Source organism: Rhinopithecus bieti, unplaced genomic scaffold (assembly GCF_001698545.2).
Source record: "Rhinopithecus bieti isolate Rb0 unplaced genomic scaffold, ASM169854v2 scaffold_8, whole genome shotgun sequence".
In the NCBI taxonomy this organism is placed as follows: Eukaryota; Metazoa; Chordata; class Mammalia; order Primates; family Cercopithecidae; genus Rhinopithecus; species Rhinopithecus bieti.
In genome coordinates, this window is record NW_016803211.1 from 1250600 (window position 1) to 1266179 (window position 15580).

General features: G+C 38.5%; 1 long non-coding RNA gene across 1 annotated transcript in view; it reads right to left on the reverse strand.

The window, feature by feature from the left end:
- Positions 1-3686: 3686 nt before the first annotated feature.
- The window catches only part of LOC108527691 (uncharacterized), an 18029-nt gene continuing 6135 nt past the window's right edge, over positions 3687-15580 (reverse strand). Inside the window, exons 2-3 of the long non-coding RNA XR_001884896.1 lie at positions 4032-4136; positions 3687-3761 (exon numbers count right to left, since the gene is read on the reverse strand). This is a non-coding gene — a long non-coding RNA (uncharacterized LOC108527691). The remainder of the gene's footprint in view (positions 3762-4031; positions 4137-15580) is intronic.

The window sequence follows — 15580 nt, forward strand, 5'->3', positions numbered from 1 at the left end:
TCATGGGGAGACCATAAAAATTTAGTTTCATCCTTTCTAATTTTTTCACTTTTGATTTCTTTTTTCTTGTCCTATTATACTGGCTAGGACCTCTGACCCATGCTGGATAAAAATGTTAGCAGCAAATGCCCTTGTCACTCTCCTGATTTTAAAGAAAATACTTTCAAATGTTTTGTTACTGTGATGGTTAATTTTATTTGTCAACTTGGCTGGGCCAAGGCGTCCAGGTATTTGGTAAAACACTATTTTAGATGTTTCTGTGAGTGTGCTTTTTAAAAATGAAATAAACCTTTAAATGGGTGTACTCTGGGTAAAGGAGATTGCCCTTCATAATGTGACGGGGTTTCATCCAATCAGTTGAAAGCCTGAATAGAAGAAAAGATTAACTTTGCTCTAGCAAAGAAGAATTCTGCCAGCACATAAGCATTTGATTTGAACTGCCACACGTGGGATGTTCTTCAGATCTTCAGCCCCCTACCCAACCCTGCAGGTTCTGAACTTGCCAGCCTGCATAATTGTGTGAACCAATTCCTTAACTCTCATGTATGGGTGTGTGTGCACGTGTGTGAGGGAGACAAACACACCCACACACAAACACCCTCGTCCTATTTGTCCTGTTTCTTTGGAGAACCCTGACTAATACAATCATTCAAAAGATTTTGTGGTTATTTGTTAAAAGTATTTTATCAGTTAAGAAAGTTCTCCTCTATTCCTATTTTGTTGAGAGATTTTTCTGGTTGGATTTTATCATGAATGGTTGTTAAATTTTGTCATTTTAAAACATCTATTGCAATGATTATAAATCTGTTATACTTTTCTTTTTCAATATCCCAGTATAGTGAATTATACCACATAATAACCTTACATATAAGCAATAAATCCAAGTTGGTCAAGATGTGTTATGCCCTTTGTTTTGTTATGCAGTACTGGATTCTATTTTTATTGATTTTGAGTGGGAGGTGAAAGATTTGCATTCATGTCCATGAGGGCTTTAATTATAATTTTCATTTATCCTATTGTTCTACCCTGATGATGATACAATTATTTTATTAACTTCAAGACATGAGTTTCAAAGTACCAGCTCTTTCTAGTCTCTGAAAGAATTGTCTTAAATTTACAGTCGTCTAGTCCTTGAATACTTGGTATAACTATCCTTTGAAAGTAAGTAGGGTAAGAATAAGGGAATTCACATTTTCTATAGTCTTGAAACATTCATATTTCTTGGAATTTTATTTCAATTTCACTACATTTTTCAATACGTAGGAACCCATTGCTCTATGATCACCTCTATTATTTTATTCTCTGCATCTTCAAAAATGCACATTTTGCATTCTTAAAGTTACTTATTTGGGACTTTTATTCTTTATATGTCCTGTTAGAGGGTTGTCAATTTTGATGGTATTTTGAAATAAATAGAAATTGATACTACTGATATTATCTAGGTTACATTTGTTTTCTTTTACTAATTCCTGTTCTTTATTGCTTCCTTTTTTGTTTTGATTTGCAATGCTTTATTCTGATTTGGTCACTTTTACTTTTATTTGATTTTTGTTGTTTTTTATTAAGTTGAAATCTTAGCTCATTAATGTTCAATCTTCCTTCTGTTCTGGTATAAGCCTTTGCCGCTATGATTTTCCCTGTAAGAATCATTATCTGTGTCACACAGATTTTAACAAATAGTAGTTCTGTTATTATTTAATGCCAATAAACTGTTAAATACGAATAAAATCCTTTGTTTCTTCTCTTAGTTTATGCCAACAGGTGCACGCCCCAAATGGGATTATTTTATGTTTTCTGTTCTGCTTTTTTTATGCTGGGCTTTGCTTCTGTTTCAGGGCTTTACCTTTCAGATGAGACTAGTGACAGGTCCAAGGGCTCCCAGTCCACCAAGGAAATCTTTGATTGGTGTTTTCGCCATAGGGATAATAGTTTACCTTTTTTCTGTATTCTTTCTAAGCTTGATGATCACGCTGACTTCAGTAGATACACTTCCCAGCTACCAGTTACCGGACTAAGAAAATGCTGATCTTACCTTGACCATTCTACCTCACTTGTTTCCACTGTCAGTATCCTTTCATCTGTAAGTCTTTGGATTCTGTCTCCATGCACCTAAGGTGAACATTATTTTATTCCTGAACTTTCGGTCAAAAGATGATGTCTTCTGGACAAGGCGGAAATGACCGTTGCTGGAGGAAGCAACAGACCCCCTCCCACTTTACTGTGTCTGCCTGACAGGGATTTAGCAGGCTCTGTAAGAACATCAAAGGCTGTGGAGAGCTGAAGGAAAGTCGCTTAATGCCTTTTAAATCCTTTATCTTTCTTTTCAAACCTGCAATGTGTGAGTATTCATTATATACAACTTGTATTCAAATTTATGCTATTCCAGCAGAAAAAAAGTCTTCCATCAATTTTAAATTCTTTAAATATTTTCTAATCCTCTACATGTAGGTTAGAGTGAGCAAATACTTGGGCAAAGTATTTTTCACTAAAGCAATAAAAATACAATTGTAGAAACATAAACATAAAAAGGGAAAATATTAGAAAGATACAGAGGTTTCTGTGAATTCTGTGGTCCACTGGGTCTGAGGAGAGTCTTGGAAACAAGAGTTGGAAATTATTGTGTTTGAGCATGAAAGTCACTTTAAATCCCAATTATAAATTCTCAAGAGAGAGGAAATCTATTGAATTTGGCTTGGGATAGATTCCCACTCAGTATCTAATCAATGACAGCAACAGAGTGAGGACACAGGGTATTGAAAGAACTTTGGAGATCAATTGCTTTATGTGGGGGCCAACAATTCTTAGAGGGAAAAAGGTAGCTAAAGAGGAGAATTGGTCCTGCAGTCAAATCTTATAATTTCTGCAAGACTTTAGAGGGAAAGGAAATGAATTAAAAAGCGGGCGGATCACGAGGTCAAGAGATCAAGACCATCCTGGGTAACACGGTGAAACCCCATCTCTACTAAAAATATATTTTAAAAAAAATTAGCCGGGCATGGTGGCAGGTGCCTGTAGTCCCAGCTACTCGGGAGGCGGAGGCAGGAGAATGGTGTGAACTTGAGAGGCGAAGCTTGCAGTGAGCCAAGATCGCGCCACTGCACTCCAGCCTGGACGACAGAGCGAGACTCCATCTCAGAAAAAAAAAAAAAAAAAAGTTAGATCTAATATTATTTTATGGCAGCAAATGGGAAGTTAAGATGTGAATAATCAGTTTGTCTTTAAAACAAAGAAAAAGGCAACAAACTAGAGTTGATATCAAATCAAATGGAGTAAACACAATACAAATATATAATAAGATAAACACATGCCCTTTGAAACAATAATTAAAGACGAGATTTCTAACACGTGGGGACTATCTGAAATGTAAAGAAATAATGTATGAATATCATAAGCACTCAAAAGAATCAATACAAAGGTGAAAAAACATTAAACAAGTAAACAAGAAAATGTGGCTGGCCTTTGATTTCTTCTGTGAAATTCAGATGCCAAAACTACTCTGAGAAACATCTAAAGGTTTTAGTAGAAAACCTGAGATTCCCATAATTTAAAATTAACCAAGTTTCCTTTCATGTTCATAAATCAAAGAAAGATGTTCTCCTCCTTCCAAGTACGGACAAGTGTTCTGCCAACTAAGAGAACCCATATCCTCAGTGAATAAAGTTTCCACTCCTCTCCTTACCTGGCAACTCCTTTTTGTTCATCATCCTTCAGAATCAACCCCATGGCAGTTTCTTCCCTGGGTTCTTCCCTAGGTTCTGAAACTAAAGCATGATAGTGTGTTATTGTCTTTTGCAGAACAAAATCTTTTCTTTCATAGCATATTTCAAAGCTTGTATCTGTATGTCTAATGGGTTTCGTTGTTAAATATCAGCCTTCCGTATTAGGTTATGAGACTCACGGGGGCAGGCATTATTTCTATTTTGTTCACCACTGTACACACCGTGCATAGTGCAGGGTCTGAGAGAACACAGTTACTCAATACACGTGACAGGAAGGGAAGGGAAAAAAGAGAAGGGAGTCATATCCCTTACCTGAATTGACAGTGGGAAGCCACATGGTGAAAAAGGACAGGAGCAGTAAAAGGCAGGAGGGTTGACTGCTGGTCTCAGGATCTGATTGGGGTTCCAAGAGGTTCACTATAAAATATTATGTTCCCAGAGAGAGATGGAGAGAGGAGTTTATGAAACCATAGAAATAGAAGGAATGAAAGATGATACAAGAATATCTTTCTCTAATCCCCAATAAAGACCCCTTTCTTTCAGATTATTATTTATTGAATAAGTACAAATTACTTCTGTGTCCCAAAGAGAAAGGTTGCAGTTGACAACATGTCTTTGCATAGGGTGGTCTCTTCAGAGTTAAAAAGGAAAAAAAAAAGTTATTCATATTGTGTCTGTTCTGTTTAACTTCAACCTTAGCAAGAAAACGATCTCTAGCAAACAACAGCATCCTGAAAGTCCTAAATTATCTCCAGTTTTCTTTTTAACGGGGGAGCTTTCATTTCCCATGTGAGCAGATCTGGGCTTTGCCCTTCACACCACCATATTTCCTCTGGCTATTAAGGACCTCATTGTTGAGGTCAACCATACTATGGATGTGCTTATAAGTCTCACAGAATATTGACATTGAGGAGGGGGTTTGTTCATACCAGGCCATTCAGAACTGATTGGGCAAAGTTCCAAGGCATGAGCGGCATCCTGCTACTAAGACATCCTTAGGTGCTGTGCTGACAATTGTTGTGGGCTTTCCAGTACCCACAGTGAGAGATCAGCAACTACTCTTGCTCTTCCACTTGGGGAACATGCAGTGTTCACTCAAGATGGTGGTTCAGTTTTCATGCAACTCTCAGCACTGGATACTAATAGGGCATGGCTCTCTCTCAGGGCAGATTGCTTGTACTTTTTGTGGTTCCCTTAGGTCAGGACTCTTACCCTAACCTCCTATAAACTCATATGTAACTCACCTCACCCAGGTGAGGCTTTTCTAGCTTGGCTCTTCCTTCTTTTGAGAAGGGCTTTTGCTTCTTCAGAACTTAAAAATCCTCATCATTCCCTTGCAAATTCCAGAATAGCATAATTATAAATTCAGCATTTATAATTCCTACTAAACTATTGAATATTTTAACACTTGCTAATTTTTTACCCATGAATATTATATGTAGAATGTAAAAAAAAAAGAAAAGAAAACAGAACAAGGAAAGCAGATCTATAAGAAATTGTACTACCAATCAATCAGCGATGATACATCAATGTTTTAATTTTTATTGTTTAAATTATATATATATGTATTCTTATTTTTGTTAGCTTAATTCATCCAATTTGAATAGAGTTTTCTTAAAGTCATCAGTTTCCATATTTGTTAGTTTTTCCTTAAAATTCTGCAGATTTTACTTTTATTAGCCTCAAGCCTATGTTGCAGAGTGCTTACAAGTTCAGAATTGGCATGGTTTCTCATTGGCTTTTTTTTTTTTCCATGATTACAGGGTGTCCCTTTTTATTCTAGCAAAGTTGTTTTAAATTTTATTTTGCCAGACATTACTTTTCTTACACTGATTTTTTACTTAGTATTTATTTTGTTTTTCATGCTTTTATTTTAAATCTTTCTATGTGGTGTTTTTTAGGTGTTTGTTTCTTTGTCTTTATCTTATGGAAGCAGCCTATTTCAAATTCAATTTTATAAACTGATTGTTAATAGGCAAGTTTAATTCATTAACGTTTTCTGTGAATCTAGTGGGGTTTATATTTTTTACCTTATTGTTTTGTGAGATGATCATGCTTTTCTTTATTGCTGTATTTTCTTTCCCTGCTTTCTGTTTGGTTGGTAAAATTTTTATTTTCTTTCCCTTATTTGCTTTGCAATAAATTGTTTTGCTTATTTGTTTGATTTTTTATTTCACAGCTGCCTTCTCTGGGGAGATCCTAACCTGGAGCTAGGTCCTCTTACAAGCAGCCATATTGGGAACATGGCAGATCCGGGCTCAGATCAGTGGCCAAAGCTCCTGATCATCGTGGTGTGTCTATGTGTCTAAGTTGCCACCCTTCTCAAATTTCCATTCTCTAGGAAATCTACCCCCAAGAAAGAATTGGCAGAATAATTTCCCTTACATGTCCTATGTGGGGATGTTCACCCCAGTCCCTAGCATATTATGCAAAACAGTATTAACTCTCTGCCTGGAGCAACCCAAACCCTGGAGCTACTTCATATTCAAAGTGCAGCAAAGTGTTACTTTCTGCTGTGTTCGCCATTTTGTTTTTCTGTTCTGTTCTTTGACTGTGGAAATGATTGTCTTTGATTGAGTCTAGCCATGCTCTTTTTATGTATATTTTTCCCTCTTGCTACATGATTGGAGCAGAAATGCCATCTTGACCTGAAAACTCTGTGTTCTCCTTCTAATTCTGTGATTATGGCCTAACCACTGCCCTGTCTCTCTCAAGCCAGCTCTTTTGATTCTCAAAAGACTGTTTTGGAAGTCAGAAACCTGAACATTGACTGTTTTCTCTTTTCATTTTCTACCTAATGATGTTCTTATCCTCAAAGCAATGTAGATTCCTCTAACTGAGAAGGGGAAAGGTCACAACAGAAAGGAAACAATAAAAAGCAAATGTTCAAAAATTACTATTTTGAGACATTTTCTCTGTATGTCCTTAATGAGGTATATGCTTCAAAGCCCAGGTTAACCCATTTATGTGTTCATGGATTTAAACATACACTACCCTAGAAGCAACTACTGACACTGAATTAATGTGGCTTATTGACTTCTCCTAGCACCTTCTATTCCCTCTGCTGTGTCAGTCCAGAAAATTTAAAAAGATAAAGAGGATAATGGGGCATTTTGTAGGCCCTACTGCCTGTGGGGAGGGAGGAGCAGGGAGGAAGAAAGTTTGCCATAATGGGAAAAGGAAGAGATGACAGAAGGAGATCTATCCCATGGCGACTGTGAACACAGGACTCCTTGTTGTCTGGGGTTAGATAAAGAGATGACACCTGAGTAACAAAATATGACACCTTCAAATAGGTGAGGAGAGTAAATGGCTTTGAAAAACTTCCTGACACTTTAAAATACACACCTGCTGAACTGCTACTGTGCTCACATCCAAGACCTACTCACTTTTTATTCTCTTTGGGCTGACTCCCATGAAATCCTTTTCTCTTCTAGAACATGCTGAATGCTCAGATGAACAAGATTCTTCATGGACTTTAATGTCCATGAAATGAGTCATACACAATATGGTACCCATGGATGATATAGGCCCATGGATTACTGAATAACTGTAAGCTTGGCTAAAAAAAATTCTATCTCAATATACATTTTTAAAAGTAAGGATGCTGGAACTAAAGATAACAAAAATTAAAGCAAAGCATAAGCAAAACTATTCTACTTTTAAAATCATGTTTGGTGAATGATGTGATATTTAATTTTTGCATCAGCTCATCTAGACTACACTCTCCAGTCATTCGATCAAACACTAATCTAGGTATTACTATGAAGGTACACTGCAGATAAGACTAACACCTACAAAAACCAGTTAACTGTAAGTAAAGGAGATTAGAGATATCTTCAGTGGTATGGGTGAGCCTCACCCAATCAGCTCCAAGACCTTAAGAGCAGAACTGATGTTTCCCTAAGAACGAAAAAAAATTTCCCTGTTATCTGCAGCTTCAGTTTGTACCCAAGAATTCCCGCCTGCCTTTCCTGATGGACACCTTGGATTTCAGAGTTGCCTAGCCAGCCCTCACAATTATGTAGGCCAACACTCTGCAGTAAATCTTTTGATATATATATATGTGTGTGTGTGTGTGTGTGTGTGTGTGTGTGTCCCCTGCTAGTTCTGTTTCTCTTGTGGAATGCTGACAGATACAAATTTTCATACTAGAAGTGGTTCAAGACAAAACATTAAGAGTGAGCTTCTGGCCGGGCGCGGTGGCTCAAGCCTGTAATCCCAGCACTTTGGGAGGCCGAGACGGGTGGATCACGAGGTCAGGAGATCGAGACCATCCTGGCTAACACGGTGAAACCCCGTCTCTACTAAAAAATACAAAAAACTAGCCGGGCGAGGTGGCGGGCGCCTGTAGTCCCAGCTACTCGGGAGGCTGAGGCAGGAGAATGGTGTAAACCCAGGAGGCGGAGCTTGCAGTGAGCCTGGGCGACAGAGCAAGACTCTGCCTCAAAAAAAAAAAAAAAAGAGTGAGCTTCTAAATTGACTCTGAGTTTTTTGGAATTGGTTCTTTAGTTTGATTTGATTCAAAGGCACTAGTGACTATTTCCAGCGGTAAAGAGGGCATTGATAATCCATGGCATGATGTCACAATAAAGATTTGCAAAATATAACCATTGGACACTCCTTATCAAATACCCATAAAAGTCAAGATTCTGGACAACTATCTATTTAATACTACAGAACATTTCAATCAAACTAAGGAGTATAATGGGATTGGCTAGTTGTTCTTAACTGCACTGGAGGAAATATAAAAAGGAAATAATGCACCCAGGACTTCAAATTCCAAGCCCCAAAGATGTATAAGTTACTTGGAATGTTCTACATCTGCTCTGAAAGAAACCTCTATCTCTTGTAGCTGCAAAATTGAGATTTCTGAAAACTAATCCCAGAGTCTCATTCTGAGAATGGCTAAATTATAATTCAAATTGAATTTCAGCCTTGCAGGTGTCTTCTGTTCAAATGAGGGCATTGACTGAGAAGAAATAGGATTCCGAAAACTGGAATAGAGACATATGGTAAGATCTTTGGGAAGCTGGGGACACTGAACTCCTCAATTCTGCTGAGTGTTCTTTACCAGCAGAAGAGAGCATTCTATCACTAAGGAGGTTAACCTTGCTTTGCCTGCAGAAGTCATGATAACCCCTCCTGGAATAGTTGCCTGGAAAGACACTGTTGATCTCCCTCATGACTCACCCCCATCATTCTTCTTTGTCTCTAGACCTGTAACTAGACTCAAATCCCAGCAGGTCCCAGAAGATGAGATACAAAGTGTGACTCAATATAAAGTACACTATACATTGAAAAACCAGCATATTTTTCCCAAACTATACAGATAGAAATTTGGGTTATATGTTTGTGAATGGATATTAAAGGTGTTTAATAATAGTGAAAGAAATGTAAAGTTGAGTCTGGCTGGATTTATTGATATTGATCCACTAAGCAGAGATTCTGCTAGTTGATCATGATGTCCCTAGGAAAAAAAATAGATGAAAATCCACTAAATTCTTTCTTGCTTTGTATAAGTGGAAGAGTTCTAGGTTGAGTAAACAGAAGTCTAATTTGAAACATGAAAACAGAATCACATTAATTGATTCCAAGATGTGAGCCAATTTACAAACCCACAGCACCTTGAATGAAGGAGAGGCCTCTATCCTCTTAAGACTCTACTCCACTGCCAAAAATCTGTGCATTTTTACTAAAATAGACACTTCTGCTAGATAGGAATTTGCTTTCCCTAAACACAATATTTCTGCCAAAACCATGGACTCATTATCAGAGTGGCTCATTCATCACCATGATATTCTATATAACATGCTTCTGATGAAGGAACTCACTTCACAGTAAATGAAGTATGCAGCAAAGGGCTCAGGCTCATGAAATTCACCATATTCGCTGTAATCCTGAAGCAGCTGGGTTGGATGAACAGTAAAATAGTCTCTTGAAGATTCAGATAGAGTCTCATCTACTGGCTGTATTTTGCAGGGCTGTACCAGTGTCTCAGTCAGCATTCAATATATGGTGCCAATTCTCCCATAGCCAGGATTCACAGGTTCAGGGATCAAGGAGTAAAATGGGAGTAACATGACTCCCATTACTGCCTCTATTACTGCTAGTGACCCACTAGCAAAAATTTTCCCTTCTATCCCCATGACTTTATGCTCTGCTGGTTTAGAAGTCTTAGTTCCAAAGAGTGGAATTCTTCCACTAAGAGACACAACAAGGATTCTACTGAAGCAGAAGTCAAGACTACCACCTGGCCACTTTGGGCTCCGCATGCCTCTGAATCAACAAGCTAAGAAGAATGTTGCTTGCTGACTTTGCTGATTAATCTTGATTACCAAGGACACTGGATTTCTATGATACACGGAGAGTAAGAAAACATATGTCTGGAATACAGAAGATACTTCAGTGTATGTCTTAGTACTACCGTGCCCTGAGACAAGAGTCAATGGAAAACTACAACATCCCAATTAAAGCAGGACTGCTAATGACTCACACCCTTCAGAAATAAAGATTTGCATCACTTCGCTGGCAAAGAACCCGACTAGCTGAGGTGCTTGGTGAGGGCAAAGGGAATATGGTAGTGAGAAAATGTACTTAAAATGTTAGCTATGTGACTGAAACCATGTGACCAATTGCAGAAAGTATGACTTTCATAGTTTTATTTCTTCCTATTTTGTTATGTAAATGTCTGTGTGTATGTATCTCTCTGGCGAATATTGTTGCTTTTGCCCTTTCTTACCCCTTATCATATAACATAAGATGTGTGAGTGACAGCCAACTTTACATCACTGTATTTAAGTTACAGGAAATCAAGGAAAAAAATGAACATTATCCAAGGACTTTGTATCTTATTCTGGAGAAAGAATTAGAGTATTTTCAGTTGCTTGCAGGATATTTGCATTATGTTAGATAGAAGCATGTCTTTGTTGTTGCCTTCAAAATATTAAATATGATTTAAGGAGATGTGTATGGACACCAAGTTGACAAGGGATGGACTGTGATGGTCAGTTGTATGTGCTAATTTAACTAGGTTATAGTCCCCAGTTATTCAAACAACTTCAACAAAAGTACTTTTTTCCATACCAAGTACTTTTCAGTCGTGATAGGTTTTATGTTAATTTCTTTATTTACTTTAAAAATAAAACCCTTGCTGCAGGGAGCTGGCATAGTTTAAGGACGAAAAAGAACCGAAGCCACAGCCCAGCCACCCTTTCATTCCTGGCTCTACCTGACTAATACAGATGGGCAGAGAAAAAAAGAAAACCAAGTACCCAAACTTTTCACTTTCCCTTCTATAAAAGCATTAGTTTTCCAAAAGAAGGGTAATATACAATACTGACTAGTAGTAGGTGCTTTATATATAGTGCCTTATATAATCTTCACTATGACCTGCGAGGATGAGTAATCGGAACACAGAGGATGAAACCTAACTTGAGTCTTTCAAGTAATAAGTTCAAGGTCAGGATTTAAACTCAAGTTCTCCGATTCCAAAATGCAACCTTCTTCCACTGAGATCATGGACTCCCCCACTACAATTGTAGATTCCATCAGTATTTGGCCACAAGGTGTGATTCTATTCAGACTGCCCTAACCTTGGGTTCCAGTCTTGTCTTTTATGATTCCATACCTTATTTGTAGCAAATAAAATTTTTTTCCATACCAAGTACTTTTCAGTAGTGATAGGTTTTATGTTAATTTCTTTATTTACTTTAAAATAAAACCCTTGCTGCAGGGAGCTGGCATAGTTTAAGGACGAAAAAGAACCGAAGCCACAGCCCAGCCACCCTTTCATTCCTTGCTTGTATAGTTGAGCAAATCACTTGAGTCCTCTGAGCTTCCATTTAATTCCTAAATTATTTTTTAAAATTAACAATAATGAAAAAAGTAATCTTTAAATTGTTCATAAGATTTTTACAAGAAGTTTTTGAGATACCATAATTGAAGCTAGTGCATAACTTTAAGAATTGAGTTTAATATTTATGTTTTCTACTGACATACTATAAACCGCTTAATGGTGAGTTCTGTATCTGTCTCATTTTATGCAAAATAGTGGCACAATGAGTATGGGTTGATTTGGAGGAATAGTGGGGGTTGACTTGGATCAATATTAAGTTATAAACTATATAAAGGTGGTGGTTATGTGTGGTTTTCATACTGATGTATCTCCACTATTCACTATTAGTTTGGCATACAATAAAAATGAATGGCCATTGAAATGGCATAATGGCACAATTACGGAGTAGATTAATTTCCAGGGCTTTTCAGTGATGGATGCTGAGAAAGTAAGTTTACTATTTTGTCTACAACTTCCCATTTCCTCGCTGTTCCTCTCAAGCTTCCACATTTGTGTTCACCATTAAATGTGTGTCCCTTCCTTACTGCCCATCTTTTCCTTCCTCCTCCTCCTCAGAGTGTGCTGTCAGAAGTTACCATAGTCACAAGACTATTGGTTATAAAAGTTTGAATTCCCTGTTGACTCTGCTCTCCTTCCCATCCCCAGAGAATTCAGATATTAAGATCTATTCATTTTCTATCATCCAGGAGATGTGAAGATGACTTGCTGAGAAAGCAATACATATTTCAAATTATTGTCATGTCAGTTAAGTATCCATAATGAAATCCCATTACATACTTCCAAAATGAGTGGATGAGAGCCTTTAATTTTTTAAGTCTCAATTTTTTGCCTACTAAATTAAGTTTTAGTTTAAAATATTCAAAAATGTTTAAAACAGTAAAGTTGTAGTCAGATGCTTTTCTGGTAACGTTCTTATAAGAGGTACACAAGGACTTAGGCACTTTGTCACTAGTAATTTTCAGTCATCTCTGTTCATCTCTGCTCTTTTCCAGTGCCTTCCACCTTACAGTTTGGTCTCTTGGGCAGCAAGGGATTAAGATAGAGCTATTCAGTGCATGGTATCCATGCTATGTTCCCCAGAACTCTTTTGCTGCCAACCCGTCTACTTTGGCCAAGATGGGAAGGGATGGGAGGGAAGGGAAGCGGAGGTGGGAGAGGAGGAGGAGAGGAGAGAAGAGGAGAGGAGAGAGAGATATTTAATTTTTATGAATAATGAATAAGTTCATGCAGTATTTAGTGGTAGAAGAAGAGATTTCCACAAAACTCTAAAATGCTAAGACATGAATTACTCATCATAATATCCAAGTATTCAATATGCTTCTATGTTAAAGTAATCATTTTGAAAAGGAGGAAGAAGGAAACAACGAGGCTTTGTATCAAATTAATTTGGGAATGGTGGTTCTTTGCCTTTCCTATATTTTAATATAAATACCCCATGACTCCTGGAATAGTTGGATAAGATCCCCCTCGCCATCAATAATTGCCTAATGAGACGTGGAGCTCTCTCTTTCTCTCTCTCTCTCTCTGCCAAGGACTCTTGAAGAACAATGTGGGGTAGAGAATCACTGGCCCGGATGACTTGGTTCCTGGGGAATGAATCCAGGCTGTTGAGGCACTCGTGGAACCAAAGAGAAGGAAACATGAGCCTAAGAAGTTTAGGTTTCACGCTGGAGAAAATCCGAGAATGATTCTAGGAACCGAATTCACCGTTCAGTCCCTAGGTTTGCCAAACAGAAGCTATGGAGTCCTCTTCTCTTGTGCTAACAAGCTAGACCCCAAGCAGTGAAACTGCTGCTATAGAACAAAGGAGATCTCCAAACCCACTCTATGCTAGATCCATAATCCTGATAGCTGAAGGCACAAAGCTAGAAGCAGTGTCTTGTGGCTTAAACTTCAGGCCTTGTCCCTGGACTCATGACGCTTCCAGCAATGCTGCTGGCTTGCCAAGGCTCATGGCAATCGGATCCTCTTTCTGAACCTGAGTTATCTCGCCTATAAAAAGTGAGTAGTGCCAGATACATAAATTATAGACCATTATTATGTGAAGGCTCTAATATTGTCCAAAGAAATGCCTGAGGAATTATTTTTTCCCAGCCCATTTACTTTACCTGGGAGTGTAGTGGGTTGGGATGGAGGGGAAGAGTACCAGGATATTCCTCTGCCTGACTCCAGAGGGCAGCAGCTACTTGGGTAAAGGGAGGTCAATGAGCCAACATCCACTGGATGGGTCACCTTAGTTCTCTTAAACTCTAAGGTAAAGAGACAGATCCAACAAAACGGACTTTTTAAAAGAAACATAAAATCCTCAGAAGTCATGCCCCATTTCTAAAGAAACTATGGCTCCCAGGAGATCCTCAGAACATGAAAATCATTGGTGAAAAGATAGTATTTTGCTGAAGGGTTTTCCTTAGATTTTCCTGGATAGGTTTTGGTGAGAGCAGATTTATTTTTAACAAATGCACACACATGGCATCCTCTTTCTTGATGACAAGGACTTTTTATTTTTTCCAAAATGTGCCTGGCAAGCCCCGGAGCCAGAGAAACAAGATTGGGAAGCCTGATGTTACACAATGCATTGCAAGTGATAGCCGAAGCTGGTCTGGTTTCCAGACACCTCCTGATTCAACAGAAATGTGTTGCATTAGCACTCAGAGTTTCTAACCTAGTAGCAAATCTGCATCTTTATTTTTCCATCTCATTAGTAGGAAGGAAGGAAGGTAACTTAATAGCAGAGGACTCAGAGAATTCTAACAGAATTGCTAGCTCTTTTTTTTTTTTTTTTTTTTCTCCTGTGTGGCTTTAAGCCTAGTGCTTGCAGCAGAAGAAGCCCGTGAAATTCTTGAAGCTAGGAAGCTAAGGTTTCTGAAAGAATGAATATGCACGGCACACATAATCTACAATTTATTAGCCTGCTTCACTGGTCATTACTGAGATTTGATTGTAATGCTTAGTGGCGTTAACATCCCTTCCACATCTCCCTAACAACATTTATGGTCAGTAATAATATTAGTTCAGTGCTTGAGCTGTGCTCTGAAGAATGAATCTGCTAGAGCTCATCTTGCCTCATTACTTCTAACAGGGCTCCTGTAGTCATGTCACACTCCGGTGACATGCCAGACAGAACGACATCTTTTAAATATTATCTCTGACATATTTCATTTGAAATGCTAGCCTTTCAGTTAGTGCTATGCACCAGGAAGTGACAGATTCTGGAGGAAGCATTGCTTCTCTAGATGAACATAATGATAGTAGGGTATCACAACAGTGTGGCGGGACCAGAGAAGATTCCCATGAACGAGTCCACGAAAGCCTCTTTGAACTTGTTTCCTCACCACAGGTGGACATTGTTGGTGCTCTCTTTGGATGTCTTCGTATCCCTCTTATTGGCAGTGTGCACCTGTTCCCCTAGTTTCCACTTGCTTTGCTACTAATGGCTGCCTTCTGCTCCCATGGGCACCTGCACAGAGCCTGAGTCTCACAGGCACCCATAGCTAGTGACTAACTGGTGGAGAAGTACAAAAGCTTGGCTCCTCTGCTTTAAGGCTGGGCAAACTCTGGGGTGTAATTTATGCTCCAGAGCCCCCAGCAGAAGCAAGCTGAGGTTGGGGTTTCACTTGAAATCACACTTTCACTTGGCTTCCTCCTCCTCTTTTTCCTGCTTCCCACAATCCTTTATTGGCCTTTCCAGGGCATCCTTCCTTAATAAATCACTTGCCAGGAAGGTTTGGCTCAGGGTCCGTTTTGGGGAGAAGATAATATCAGATGCATCAGACGGGGTCTTGAATCTCCAGCTGTGTGCGAGCCTTGTAACCATTCTGCTTCTGAATTTGCTCCCCTGCAGTGGAAACATCTCCTAGCAGCACAAACTCTATTATCTTCCCAAAACACCCATCTCCCTCCTTTACCTCCACTCAAGGTATGAGCTGTTCCAGCAGCTTGGGCCTTTTATGCAAGACAGCCTAAAGGGAATCAACACTTTTTTTTTTTTTTTTTTTTTTTTTTT